The following is a 14,232-nucleotide window of genomic DNA, read 5'->3' on the forward strand; positions in this document are numbered from 1 at the left end:
CCCCAAGGCAGAGCTCAGGGAACCTCTGTGCTGCTGGGGAGGCTCAGGGCTGTCAGTGTGGGGAAAGCAGAACAGATGAGAGTTCATTGAGACCTGCAGCTATTCATGAGCAAGGTTAGTTACAGTCAGGGGGATCTGCAGTTCCCACTCCCACAAGATGCTCCCCAGTAAGAGAAGTAGGATATGGAGCTCTAAATTGCCTCTATGAAGAGGCAGCTGCACTCTCCATGTTTTTCCCTCTGCTTTCCACAGCCATGTGACATCTCCATGCACATCCAGGTGAAGCTGCAGTGCCAGAAAAGCAGCTGCTATTTGGGGTTATGCAAAAAGGATGGGATCTTTCTTGAAAACTTCTTATTCTGGTCTCATGAATTTATTCTCTGTACTGGAGAGAAGTGACATTTCTCCCCACCTCACACCTCCCTCAGCACTGCTCTAACTGGCTGGAGCCTGTGGTATGAAAATAATGATATTGGAGTGGAAGTAATTTGTGCCCAGCTGCTTCTAGAACAGCCAAAAAAAAGGATGAAAAAAAAGAATCGTATCAGCCAAAAAATTGTGCATTCTGCCAGAGTGAGCAGGACCAGACTCAGATGTAGACATGACCAGAGTAGATTTGGACACAGAAACGTGCAGCCCATGAGAAGCTAATGAAAGCCAAAATGCAAATGCTGCCACAGCTGAGCTGAACCCAAAGCCTGCATCTGTCACACTTGTATACAACCCAGACATGGACTGTTTGAAGCCTTCTTTGAAGGCTTGGGCTTGTGGCTTCAGAGAGGGATTGAATTCTGGGCAAAATGAGTGTCCCCATCCTCTTCTCTGCCCCTCCTCAGAGGGCTCCAAGGCTGCTCTCTGCAGCCACAATTCAGCAAGCAGCTTAATATTCTGGCACTTGCTTCTCCTCCAGCTTTCTCGTCTATAAAGAGTGTTTGGACTCCCACAGTAGCTCATTTAACCAGACTTTTCAAAGGAGTTCCTTTCCCTCACTCTCCTTCTCTGCAGAGGAATAAACAAGACAAAACAGGAAGCAAAATCAAAAGAAGAATAGAAAAGGAAAAAAAATAAAGATAAAAAGTCTGAAGCAGGAAAGGAGAGCCACAACCACAGAACAAACCAAATTGTTGGGTCCCTTCTCCAAACCAAGCCAGAGCCTGCTGGGAGAAGTTTGGGAGTCTTTTGTACATATATATATATATATATATAGGAGTAGATAGAAAAGTAGTCAATGGAAGTTTGGGATTTTTCCCTTGTCAGCACGTGAACAGCTCCAAAGAACCTGCTGAAGTTAATGGCAGGTGATTTGGGATTTAAAAAAAAGCAGCAGTAGAAGTGTGGGGGATGTGGTCATGATCCTCACTCCCAAGCATCAGAGTTCTTGTTAAAAAGCACCAGGTAACACAACAATGTCGTTTGGATCCCAGGGTGTGGGATTCTGGCTTCTGCAGCCTGGAAAAGGCTCGTGGGCCTGCTGTGCCTGCAGGGAGCAGGGAAGGCACCCAGTGCACCTCCTCTGCGGGTGAGGGAGGCTCCAGCCTCCTGCAGAGGACAGGAGCTGTCCTGGCTGCAAGCGGGCAGCTCCATGGTCAGCTGGGGATGGAGTTTGCCTGGGAGATTGGGTACCCTGTCTTCCTGCATCACCCCTGGATGGGAACCTGGCTCTGCAAAAGAATGACTCAAATGGCCAAAACCAGCTGCTGGTCTCAGCTGGGAGTGCTGGAGCTGCTGAGAGCTGTCTGTGGCTTTCACAGAGTGCAATCCCTGCTCCCTCTCAGCTGCCTGGATGCCAGCTCCTCTCTGTGCCTGCCTGCCCTGGCATGGGGCAGCCTGGCAGCCACAGGCAGGGGATGGAGGAGCTGCTGCAGAACTCCCCAGGGGCACAGCCCAGGAGCTGCCTGCCTTGGGCAGATGAGTCAGCACAGGAAAGAGAGAAACAAAAACAAGCAGATGGAAGAAATGGAAGCTGGCACATGAAAGACACAGCAAGTGAGGAGGACTTGAGCCCCATAATTAGTGCCTGCCGAAAAATTAATGAGCAACGCTGCCAGTGCAGGTGTCCTGCCAAAGAAAGCATCCCCCATCCACGGGGAGCACTGAGCAGCTCTCTGCCAGGGACAGCCAGCCCCTCTGGTCTGGGTCACGGCAGGAATTGCTCTGCTCCCAGGAGTGATGACTCCTTAGTCCTCTCCCAGCCCCAGGGCAGGGCAGCAGGGGCTGGGGTAGGGCAGCAGGGGCTGGGGTGGATCAGCAGGGGCTGGGGATGGATCAGCAGGGGCTGGGGATGGATGATCAGGGGCTGGGATGGATGATCAGGGCCTGGGGTGGATCAGCAGGGGCTGGGGTGGATGCAGCAGTCTGTGATGTCCTGAGAGGAGGGGGAATGTCCTGGGAAAGGCAAGGGCAGGACAGGACAGGGGCTGAGTGACCTGACCCAGCCCAGGGCTCATGCAAGATCTGTAAGGCCGTGGCACTGGGTCACCAGCTCTTCAATAGTCCTTTCAGGAGGTTGTTAATGAGAGATAATCACTATATGTGAGATGGCAAAAAACCCCTCTTATGACTCCAACATGGGCTTTAAGTGTTAATTAATGGACACCTTCCAAGTCTGGATAACATTACTGTGACAATTCCCTGTCAGCAATCCCATCTGTACTAACTGGTCTGGTGTTTAATGTAATAGCTTTGACCATAATGGGTTTAAATTATTGAAAAGAAACATATAAAGCCTTTATCAATAATTAATAATGTCTTCCCGGTGTGTTATTTTAATAAAGTTCCTTGACTTGTGAGATTAACAATCAGGAGACCCAAGGGAAAAGGAAGGAAAATGGGTGATCAAATGGAAAGAAATCAAAAGTAGCTAAGAGTTCATTTCTTCCTCAGCTGCAGTAACAGGGCTTTAGAACTCAATGTCTGATACATGTGTGTGTATATATATATATATATATACTGATACTCACGTAACCAAATGTAAGTCATCTCCCTGACATCACCCATGTAGTTCTTTATTGCAGATCTGAAGTTTTTAGGCATTTCAGTTATTCTTCCAGTATTTGAATGCATCTTTCTTCAGTATATTTGGTAATGTTTATATCCACTTTCAGACTGTTTAGACTTCTCCCCTCCCAGGAATGAAATGAGATCACTTGCTCCAAAACCATCAGCCTCACAATTCTTTGTTCTGATTCGACCTTGCGATTTCCAAACTCTATTATTTAATTATGGATTTTATAGTAATGGCAGGTGCCCCTGGAGCTCTGGGTACCTGCTTCTGTGCCTGATCTGGGACAGAATGGCAGCACCCATGAAAGCCACTCACTCACTCACTCACTCACTCACTCACTCACTCACTCACTCACTCACTCATTCACTCCCCTCAGCAGCTGGACAGAGGAGAGAAGTTCTAACAAAGGGTTCATGAGTTGAGATAAAGACTAGGAGAGATCACTCACTAAATACCATCAAGGGCAAAACGGGCTCAACTTAGAGATATAAAGTGACTTTATGGCTAACAAAATCAGACCAGGATTATGAGAAGTAAAAGAAGCCCTTAAGGACACTTTCTCCACACCCCTCCCTTCACAGTATTTAGTAATTTCAGCAATACATACCTAAAAATTATTTGAAACCTCTGAAAAAAAATCTTCATAACTTAATTTTATAGTGACATTGTGGCAAGAGGATGTTGTTGTGCAGAGGGCTCTGCTGAAAACACACCACCCAGAAGAAGGAATATCACTGTGAGATGCTGTGTAATTCCTGTCAGAAGTGGTTTAGCTCATTAAATGTCTACATGAGGAACCTCCTTCAGTTCCTGATGTTGCCAAGTGGGTTTTAAAGAAACTAAAATCCTAGGACTTTGTAGTCTTACTGAGAGGCAGCTGGGTGATAGTTTGGGACCACTGTTGAGCCAAGATGTGATTCCATGAACCACAAGTCAGCATTAACTGTAAGAGTGGCAGGAAGAACAGCTCTGGCACCTCTGAGCAACTGGAGCAAGCTGAGAGCAGAGGGCTGCAGAAACCCCACGGACTGGGACACACAGAGGGCTTTCAGCTACGAAATAGGCAGCTCTCTCCAGAGTGTATCAGTGCTGCTGACCTTTGCAGAGCCATGAATTTATCCTTAAAACCACTCCAGATGTGTTTTCCATGCCTATTTCCATCTGTCTTATTGCCCTATCCACAACCTCTCAGTTTGTCTGGTAGTAAATGTTTGCTCCATGCAGCTTTTCAAGCTGGGCTTTTCCCTTTCCACCTAGCCCACCCTAGGACTTAATTCTGGCTTTAAGGTCTCTAATTAGCCACCAGTAAATTGATATTTATATTAAAAATGTCAAACTCTTCTTTGGAAACAAAGAACAGCAAGAAAGCTCTGCAGGCAAAGAAAAGTCAAGGTTCCCACTCAGACAATTCTTTTCAGGGGCTGCTCAAGTGCAGGGCACTTCCCCCAGCCAGGGAAGGGATTTCCAGGCCAGGGATGTTTCTTATGGAACATGGCAAGAAAAGAGATTCCAGGGCAGCTGGAATCAGTCACAGCAATGGGGGATGCAGAGCACAGGACCAGTTTCACCTGGTCAGTGGTCAGATAAACACCAGGGCCAGAACCCTGTGCTGTGCTCTGGGAGAAGGCAGAGTGGCAGGAGATGGTTTTGGTGAGTGGGGACAGAGTTGGCACTGCAGGGTGGGGCTGCAGTTTCCATCTGCCTGTGGATGGGAAGAGAGCAGTACCAGATCCAGTGTTGTTCCCAGCTCTGACCACTGAGCTTCCACAGCCAAGAGAAATAGAAAATATCAGGCAGAGCTGCCCAGTTCAGTGTGGATGTGAGGGCAGAGGCACAGAGGAGACACTAGGACACATGGAAATGGCCCTGCTTTGTTTTTTAGTGACCAGGGTCTGCCTCTGCCATAAAGTTCTTTCCTCTGTCACATCAGTGCCCTGCTCTAATCAAGTGCTCCAACCCCCTGTGCAAGAAACGAAAAAGAACCACTGATGTGGTGAAACTGAGCTAGAAGTGAACCACCTGCCTTTTCCATGTGTTCACTCTGGCCCCAGCTGATTCCTACAGCTGTCAATTAATCACCTTATTTCATTTAATCAATCAACCCATTGTAATCAATTGAAATGTATGTATGTATGCAGAATGGCAAATGCTTCACTCAGAAAGAGCCTCAGGGGAACCTGCTGTCAGCAGCCATGCTCTGGAAAGCTTGTTTCATTTATACAAGCAAATAAATACAAATGCTGAGGACTTGAGGACCTGAATATTAATGCAGGTAATTAAACATGGGTGTTTTTTTCTGGCAGATGACTTCATGCCAGGCCCTGGCCTGGAGAGGCTCCATGAACAGAACCTCCTCCCTGAATCTCTTGCTCTTGCCTGAATATATTCTTGATTTATCCCCTCAGAAAGGTGGGAAGGGGAGGCACAAAGGCCATTGTTAGGAAGGAACAGTCACATGCAAGACACAGATAAAATTTCCTCCTTCTTTTTGCCTGTGCTCATTAATATCAAGGTTGTGGCACAAGCCCAGCGTGGTGGTTTGAAATCATAATTGAGCCTGAAACATCATTCCTGCTTGTTGCAGAGAGGTAAAAGATGCTATGAAGGAAAGGCCTTATGAAATTAGGCCTTGCCCTGCTAAATTGCCAAAACCAGCCTGTCACTTCTTCTAAGTGCAGTTTGCAAGTTCCCACATGAAACACTCCTGGAAATGAGTTTGTTAACACAATAAACTATTCTTGGGTGAAAAACAAGTGCACCTGTAATAACATGGGATCTGTCCCATGAGAATCAATAGAAAAAACTATGTAAACTAAAAAATACAGAAGTTTAATAGATATGCAAAATACCATGTATTGACCAATGACCTAAGTGTAAGTGTATTGTCAACCAACAAGATCTGACAGTGCCTTCTGATAATCCTGTAAAAGATCCTGTATTTCTTGTCCTGTACAAGAAAGATTCAGCTTTTTGTGCATGAAGAAAATGGAGTCTTGGCTGACTTATTGCAGCACCTGCTGCCTGAAGTTATGATGTCCATGGACAGTGTCCATGTGAGCAGTTGGCAGAGCAGCCTCCAGCCTTCTGCAGTTCACCCTGGGGACCCTTTCCAAGCAAAGTGTCACCCAGAGGAAGTCAGCAGGTCTGGGCTTGGAGCACCTTGTCCACAGGAGTCCTCCTGGGTTGTGGTGTGACACCTCCACTGCAGCCTGCAGTAGTGACCCGTGGGTCAGAGGGGCAGTACAGGCTTGGGCTGCTTTGTTATAATCCTCTATAACTGTGGAGAGTTAAAGAAATGCCCTACAGATCAGGGTAAGCCTGTGTTTTCCCCACACCCAGGCAGATTCCCAGCTCCTCAGCTCTCCTTTCTAACAGCATTTTACTTGTTATGGGAGCAGAGCAGGGGAAACTACAACCCCTCTGGTCTGGGTGCTAGAGTCAAATTAGGATTAAGAAGGGGTCAGTGGTTTTCAGAGAGCTGCATGGTGATCAGCAAATTAATGAGCTGCTCCCATAACCCTGAGTTCCCTGGGCAGGGCTCTGCCAGCAGGGCTGTGATTAGTATTGCCAGCACACACTTGCACAGATGCACGGCTGGTTGCTTGGCTCAGGGTTGAGACAATTCAGTCTCCTTTCCCCCTCTCTGTATCTCTCAAGAGAAATATTAGCTGCAGGACTCACCACTCAAATCCCTCTTAAACTCACTGACCACATAGAAACTTTAATTTATAATTTAGAAGTTAAAATTAATATTTCTGTGCTTGGCTGTTCTCAAGGAAGGGGTACAGGACTCGGCATGATCACTGAACAGCCTGCACCTCTTACAGGGAATGGCACTGAGTTTTCTCCCTGCAACAAGGGAAAATAGGTTTTCTTCTTTTGTTAATCTAGAGAAAAAGTCTGGCAAGGAAAAAGAGCATCCTAAAGGGCATCAGGATCGGGTGCATGAGCTATAAAAACTTAGTTCCCCAGAGCAGCAGCAGGAAGGCAGCTTTTCCACAATCAGCCTCTGAAGTTGTGTGTGTTCACAGCCCCCCAGTCCAAGGAAAGGCTCTGGTTCCCTGCCTGACAAATAACCACAATCACCAGGTGAGAAACAGGCTGTAGAAAGTTCTTTGATGTTTTTCCTCACCCACACTCGGTTCCAGCCATGATGACAGTCTGTCAGTACTTGGCTCTTGGTGAGGCTTCCTCTTCCTCTAAAGTGTAAACTTTTGATCTGTGTTTTTCTAGTCCTGAACTGGTTTGAGGTGTTTCTCTCACCAGTACTGATGATTTCTCTGTGAGAATTTCTTAAGCTGAAATAAAGCCTCAGTAAATCAAAGTCTTTCAAGCCAGGAATGAGAAATATGTGAGAGTGAAACCAGGGGAGGAAAACCTCCACACACCTCCTAAGAAAGTTTCTGGAAAGGTTCTTATGAATAGGGGAAAATGAACAAAGGAATTAAGAGCTCATGGGAAATGGCTGACCCAGCATCCCTACAGGAGTATAAATAGCTGCCCTGATTCCCTGCATTCCCCTTGCACCAGTCTGCCCTTTGTCAAATCTTGCCTGGTAAGTGCTTGAAAAGGATCTTGGCAGCAGCTCTGCCAGCTTCAAGAGAGGCTCATTCTCAGCTTTGGGATTCCTTCCTTTTCTGCACCTTTCCAGCAAGAGGGCTCCTGCTCAGGCTGTTGGAGCCCTGCTCTGGGCAGAGAGCTGTGCACAGCTGGAGCTGCAAGGCTCTTATCTGCCTTACCCAAGACATTTTAGCAGCATCAACCAGCAGGACACAGTCACATGCTGGTAGCTTTTCTATCTCTCTCTTGCCCTGCAGCTTGTGAAGATTTTCTGACACATTTGACTTTCCAGCCTGACACAGACTCCCCACAGCTTGCCTTTGCTGTAGGTTCAGTGGCAGTCAGACCTCCCCAGGGCAGGGCACTGCTCTGATGTTGGGAGCCTGTTGTGCAGGTGTGTTCTCAGCAGGCAGCTTGGAACCCCCTGGCACAGACCTGTGGACACAGATGAGTGCACTGCACACACCTGCAAGGGACATGCATGGAAATGCTTTGCTAATGAAGCAGCATTCATTCATATTTCTGGACTTTCTGGTTCACAGGGAAGGGAATTTGGAGGCTGCTGGGGCACAGTCTCAGGTTTCATTGGGTGATCCAGTTGCTGGATTGTGACCTGACAGAACGGGCTATAAACAAGGTGATATCTTGGTTTGGGAAGACAGGTGTCTGCCAGGGAAAGCCAGAGCTTCCCTTGGAATGGAGAATGTAAACCCCCTCCCTGCAAATTATTATAATTTTGAAATTAAGGGGCTTTCAGGCAAAGATATGGGAATAGGAATAACAGTTCATTGGTAGGTATATTAAAAAAATGCAGTAGTACTTAAAAAAAAAAAAAGCAGACAAACAAAAAAGAAAGCACTGACAGAGTCAGAACACAACCTGACACTGTTGGTCTGGGTGTTGGTGTCAGTCCAATCAAGTCCTCCTGGAGTGACAGATGTGGTTCTGTTGGAGCAGAGATGATCCTGTAGAAGGGTCTAGTTTTCTCTGAAGGTCCAATGGTGGTGAGATGGATCCAATCTTCCACTGGGAATCCAGTGCAAACAGGCTGTGCTGGTGTTCTGAATCTCAGGTTTTATCCAGGTAGAAATGCTGGGCTCCTCTCTCTGGGTGGAGCATCTCCCAGTGGGACGATGGAATTGTATCAGCCCTGCAGTGAGCCTGGGTGGCCCATGAACAGCAGATATCCCCTGGAGAGAGGATGGGTTGTGGAAGAGATAAAGAAAAAACACCTCTCCAGCTGGTTTAACAGCTGGCAATAGAATCCACACTGCTGGTTACATCTTACACTGCAACCCAGGGCAGGTGAGTGCAGTGACTGCACCTGTCAGATGAAAGCACAGCACAGGGAGCTGGGACAGCTGGTTCTCCAGAGAGGCAGAAGAATTACCTGGCCATCTACACACTTTTTTGTTCAGCAGTAGCATGGTTCAGCTGCAGGAAGCTCTCACACTGTAGGGTACCATCCCCACAGGGAGCAGAACGAAAGAAATGTTTCTCTGCACAGTTTGATTCAAATGAGCACAGCCTTTCCTTTGGGCTTTTCACCCAAGAACTAGGTACTGACTTGGGGAAGAGAAAAAAATCCAGTAAGATCAAAGGTTGCAATAACCAGACTTGTAAGTCATAAAAAACCCCAACCAAAACAACCCCAAAACAACTTCTACCAGGAGTTTCTCCTGCAACCTTTTGACTTCTGACCATTTCAGTACTGGAATTGTTCCTCTGCAGCTGGGTTAAGGCATAGGGATGTCACCCTAACATCCAAAGCCCATGCCAAGACAGATGACTGCCTTGAATTCTACTCAGGCCTTCAATCTCTCCAAAGGCTGAGTGCTGCAGGATTCAACAGGGATAGCATTGAACAAGGAGGAAGGGAGAGCCTGGCTGCTGATCTGAAGGTATGATTGTGTCACACCCTGCTTTAGGGAAAAAGACTTGGTATTCTCCTGAAAATCTGAACTGTACAGTAAATCACCCCCCAAAAGCTTTTTTTTTTTTTTTTTAATTAGATGTTACAGCAGCATTTGACACATGAATAAGCCACAGGCTGTGGAGCATGCCCTCCCTCAGGTGCCTGTGAAGATAAATACCTGTTTGCCTTCCAAATCTTACCAGCATTCTCAACACTAAAGGCTCAGAGCCTGAGGGGTTTGGAATGCCTCTGCTTTGCAGCAGAACAAGGTGCAGAAGTGCTCTTTGCATTAAAAGCAAAAAAGTATTGATGCTTTTCCAGTCTAAGCTGAGGCTTAGAAGGGGCTGGGTGGCAGCTTCACCACTCAGATCACACCCTCTGTCCTGTGGGCCAGGTGAGCTCATGGGCATTTCCTGCCCAGAGGGATGGTTATAGATTATGCACAAGTGTTTGATTTATAACATCAGCAAATAAAACTGACACCAGACCCCAAGATGCAAACAATCCCACAGAAACAACAGAACTCATAAAGCAGAGACAGCAAAACCCAACCTCAGCCAGGAGAGAATGATCAATCCCACCTGCAAAGTGTTTTAATACCCACCATTTACTGGGATTTCCTGGGATTGCTGTGTGGCTCACTCTCACAATCGTGGTAGTGCCAGCACAACTCACCTGCCAGCACCCTGATCCTTTAGTCAGCTTGCACCAGTGCCAGGGCAGAAATGGCTCAGGCACTCTACAAATCAGGGAAGTCTCATGAATTTGTACTCCACCGTGGGGCTGGGTAGATAAAAAGCCCAGCCACACAAGGGTGTAGCCCTGCTGGAAGTCAGCTTTCCCTTCTGGAAGTTCTGTGCCATACTAAGCACACCCCCCAAATTCTGCCATCCATCCCATAAGCAGGGAGCTCCCACTCACTCCCCTAAGGGAAAGAGGTAGGAGAGTTGGAATTTCAGTAAATTAAAGATGCACTTTTGCACTAAAGTCCCTTTCCAACCCATAATGGCCTGTGAAGTGTGACAGCAGGGTTTGGAGCACAGAGTTCTCCACCCAATCCCTGAGCAGGGAAGACAGCCTGCTGTGGGAATCCCAGCTGCTGATTCCTTCCTTTGCCTCCTTACGTGATAAATGGATTTGCCACTTTAATATTCTTTTAGAGCAAGTCTCACAGCAGCTCATTGACAATGTATAATGACAAGAAGATGTGTTAAAATCTCTCCATTACAGCAGAGACCAAGCCCCTCTGTGATGCCTTGGGAAGGCTGACAGGAAACAGAGACTGGACAGGGCTGGAGAATAAAGTAGAGATTTGTTGAAAGGCCTCCAGGATCCACCTGGGGCAGGACAAGAGCCTGGCCAGGGCTCCAGCCAAGGTGGGCCTAAAATGGTCACAAAATGGATGACTGGTCACAAGGTCCCACATTTTTATAAGTTTTGGTCCATTTGCATATTAGGGTTTAATTGTCCAATTACAGCTTCAGGCTGTGAGGTCTCATCCTTGTTCCTCCCTCCAGCCCACCCTTGTTTGTGCTTTTGGGCCTGAAAGTTGTCCTTGGTGTGCAGCAGGAGAAGGATTTGTTTTGTGTCCCTGCTCTGTGCAGAGCTGAGTGACACTTACTATGAGGCTTAGAACTGCACCCCTGGGCAGCACAGAATCTGAAAAACATGAAAGGTGAAACTTAAGGCACCATCTCCACCTCCTTTGAGCAGAAATTGTTCTCCATAACCTGTTAGGGATGTAAAGGGTGTCTCCTGGCAATCCACCACACTGTGTGCTGAGTCTATGAATCAGGATGCAGGGTGGGGAAAAGTGTGCTGGCACCATCCTGCACATTCAGGCTGTATTAAAAACTGACAGAATTTGGCAGAGGTATTCAAGATTCTCAATTATCTTCCACTCCCTACTGCTTTATCCTTCTTCAGCCTAGGCAAACCCAGCATGTGGATTCTTGCAGCACATCTGTCCTCAGTGCCATGCAGGTGTTTCCAGCTGAAGCAGCTGTGGCTGCAAGTTTGAGAGTTCTGAGCAAGGAGGGCAAAAGAGAAGCATCAGTATGGTTCAGTGTCAGGCAGAGCAAGGAGAAAGGCAGCACAGGCATTGCTCAAACATTTCAGATACAGATGCGCTGCACTCTGTTCCAGGAGAAAGCCTGCTGTTTGTCCTTTTAAAAGTCACAAACTCCCCTTGAGAAGCACTAGAATCCTGTGACAAAATTCAGTATTGCCAAAGGCAAAGAGCTATTTGCTATCAAATTATTTTTACTTCACTCTTTCATGACCCCTTCAGTCCACAAGCTTCTCCCTGCTGCTTCAGTCTGCAGCCTTCACAAGAGTTATGAAGCAAAATCAATTACAAATTTATCCCAACAACACAACTGGAACCCAAGTGAACTCTGCCAATGCTCAGCAGCAAAATGTAAAGGACAGTCTGAACTGGGAACAACCTGCTGACCTCCACATCATCATGGCTCATAAGAATGCAAGATAAAGTTAAGTCTAATTAACATACATCAGAAAAAAGTTTTGGACAGCTTCTGCCTCCCTGTCCCCACAGCTTGTTAAGTGTTTGGTAGGGCAAGACAGCCCCACAGCCATATAAAACTCATTTGTACTGGTGAAAGGGCAGGAACAAAGCTCCAGAACCTCTTGAGAGCTTTGGGCTGCTCCAGAACTCAGGTGCTATGGCAGACAAGATCCAGGATCAGTATTTCTAAAGAGCCTGCCTGGTACTACAGCTGTGATTGTTACTCTGCAAAGCTGAAGCCTTGGAGAAGGACAACAGAAAAGGGCATGGCCCAGGCAGCAGGAGAAAACGTTCTGGTGAGGATCAGGTGCCAGGGATTCTCACCAACAGGGAGGAGACGACATGGGCTGCAAAGATGGTTCCTAGACAAAGGCAGACTTGCTTTGTCCTTGTCCAAGGTTTCTTGTCATTAGCTCAGGATGTGCTTTTGTGCACAAAAATCAGGTTATGAAAAGGCAGTGGCCATAAAGGAGACAGAGCAGTCCTGCAGCTGTATTTGAATGAGGGGACAGAGTCCACCAGGGCACAGCCCCGCGGGGTTTTCCCTCTCGAGGTTTCCCTTTATCCCAAACTCTGGCCACACGTTGCTTTTTTCCCCTTGCTGAGGTACCAGGAGGGTGCAGCCTTCCCGACCCCATATCCCCCTTTGAACCTGGCAGATTTTACCCCAAAGTTCAGATCAGCTTTGTGCAGCCCCTGGTCTGTGTCAGAAGTCAAACTGGGCTCTGTAACCAACCTGCTGCTTGCAGTGGATTAGAGGCACCAACACCCATCTCAGAGACATTAACACCCACCTCTCACCCATCGAAGTGTAAACACATTAGCCACACTTTCCTATCACTTTGTTGCCCCAAAGTAGTAAATTTAAACAAATTCCTTTGCTTTAGAAACTACTTAATCAATTAATAGCTTGGAGAGAAGGCAAAGGAAAGGATTCACTGTCCCTGGTGTAGTTTTGAAAGCTCAGGCACGGTGAAGCAGGTCAGGAAAGGGAGGTCCCAACCTTGTGTCCACCACATTCCTCCGGCAGCTGGAGCTCAGCTACTGCATTAAACCCAGCAGAACTCGGGTTTCTCCAATTGCACCCATGCAGCTGCACGGAGAAAAGCTTCTGAGCTCCAAACCCAGAGCAGTTTAAAATACAGACATGGTATTTATCTGATGGCAAAGCTAAAAGTCCAAGAGGAAAAGAGGTAAAAAATTGTCGAAACGCAGCAGGCACCAGCTTTGCTGGGTTTCCTGCCTCCCTCCAAGGGCTGGGATCAACAGCCCGTGCTGCTGAGAGCAGTGTGCAGCCCAGCCACACCTGAAACTGCATCCACCCCACTTTCCTACCCTGCAAAGTGTCCCAGATCTGCTCTGGCACATGAGCAGAGGAGAAATGGAACTTGAGCCTGACACAGAATGACCCAGAGTGGTCTGAGAGTCCAGGTGCTGTGGATCTGTTACCTGAGCTGGGAATCTGATTGGAGAAGTGCAGATGAATTCCAGGTCCAGAGGCCTCATCAGCTCCCCTTACACTGCCTGCTCCTCTGGAAGCAGATCTGGGCTTCAGCTGTTTGGGAGTCATTTCACTTCATTCAAATCTTACAGGAGATGGAGATCACTACAAAAATTCACAGACCACACTTTCTCTAAAGTGAGTTTCCACAGATCTAGTCACCTCCTAGGAGGATCAGCAGCACCATGGGTGTCATTCCTGCAGACAATTATCCAGCTGGAGCTGGTACCTGACCCGATAGAAAGAATCTTTGCATCTCTATCTGGGGGACAATTTCACAATGGCCAAAGCAAAACAGTTTTCTTGGCCTTTTCCTTGCATCTAACAGGCAGTGTTTAGTCGTTGCCTCCAGCTATCCTTTGAAATGTAGATTGTGAAAGACCCACTGCCAGCATGGGCTGTGGAGATAAGAGCAGCATCAGGCTGGAAATTGAGGCTGTGCTGAGCAGCCTGCTAGTTGTGGAGTATTGTCACACAGAAGGAAACAGCAGTGGGTGGCAGCTGAGCAAATGCTTCCAACTCTCACACTGCCAGCAGCAATGCTTGATCAGCCTACCTGCACTTGGCAGCTGCAAGGAAGTTGATAACACACTCACTTCTCAGGTTGATAGCAATTGCAATTCTGATTGCATCGCTGAAATTCTCATTTGCATTTTTTTACTTTCCCTAGTAAGTCTCCACTTCCTTCCCCATTTCAGGAGGTTGGGCCAAGGTATTTTTTCACG

The sequence above is a fragment of the Sylvia atricapilla genome, chromosome 27 (genome assembly GCF_009819655.1).
Source record: "Sylvia atricapilla isolate bSylAtr1 chromosome 27, bSylAtr1.pri, whole genome shotgun sequence".
NCBI classification, from domain to species: Eukaryota; Metazoa; Chordata; class Aves; order Passeriformes; family Sylviidae; genus Sylvia; species Sylvia atricapilla.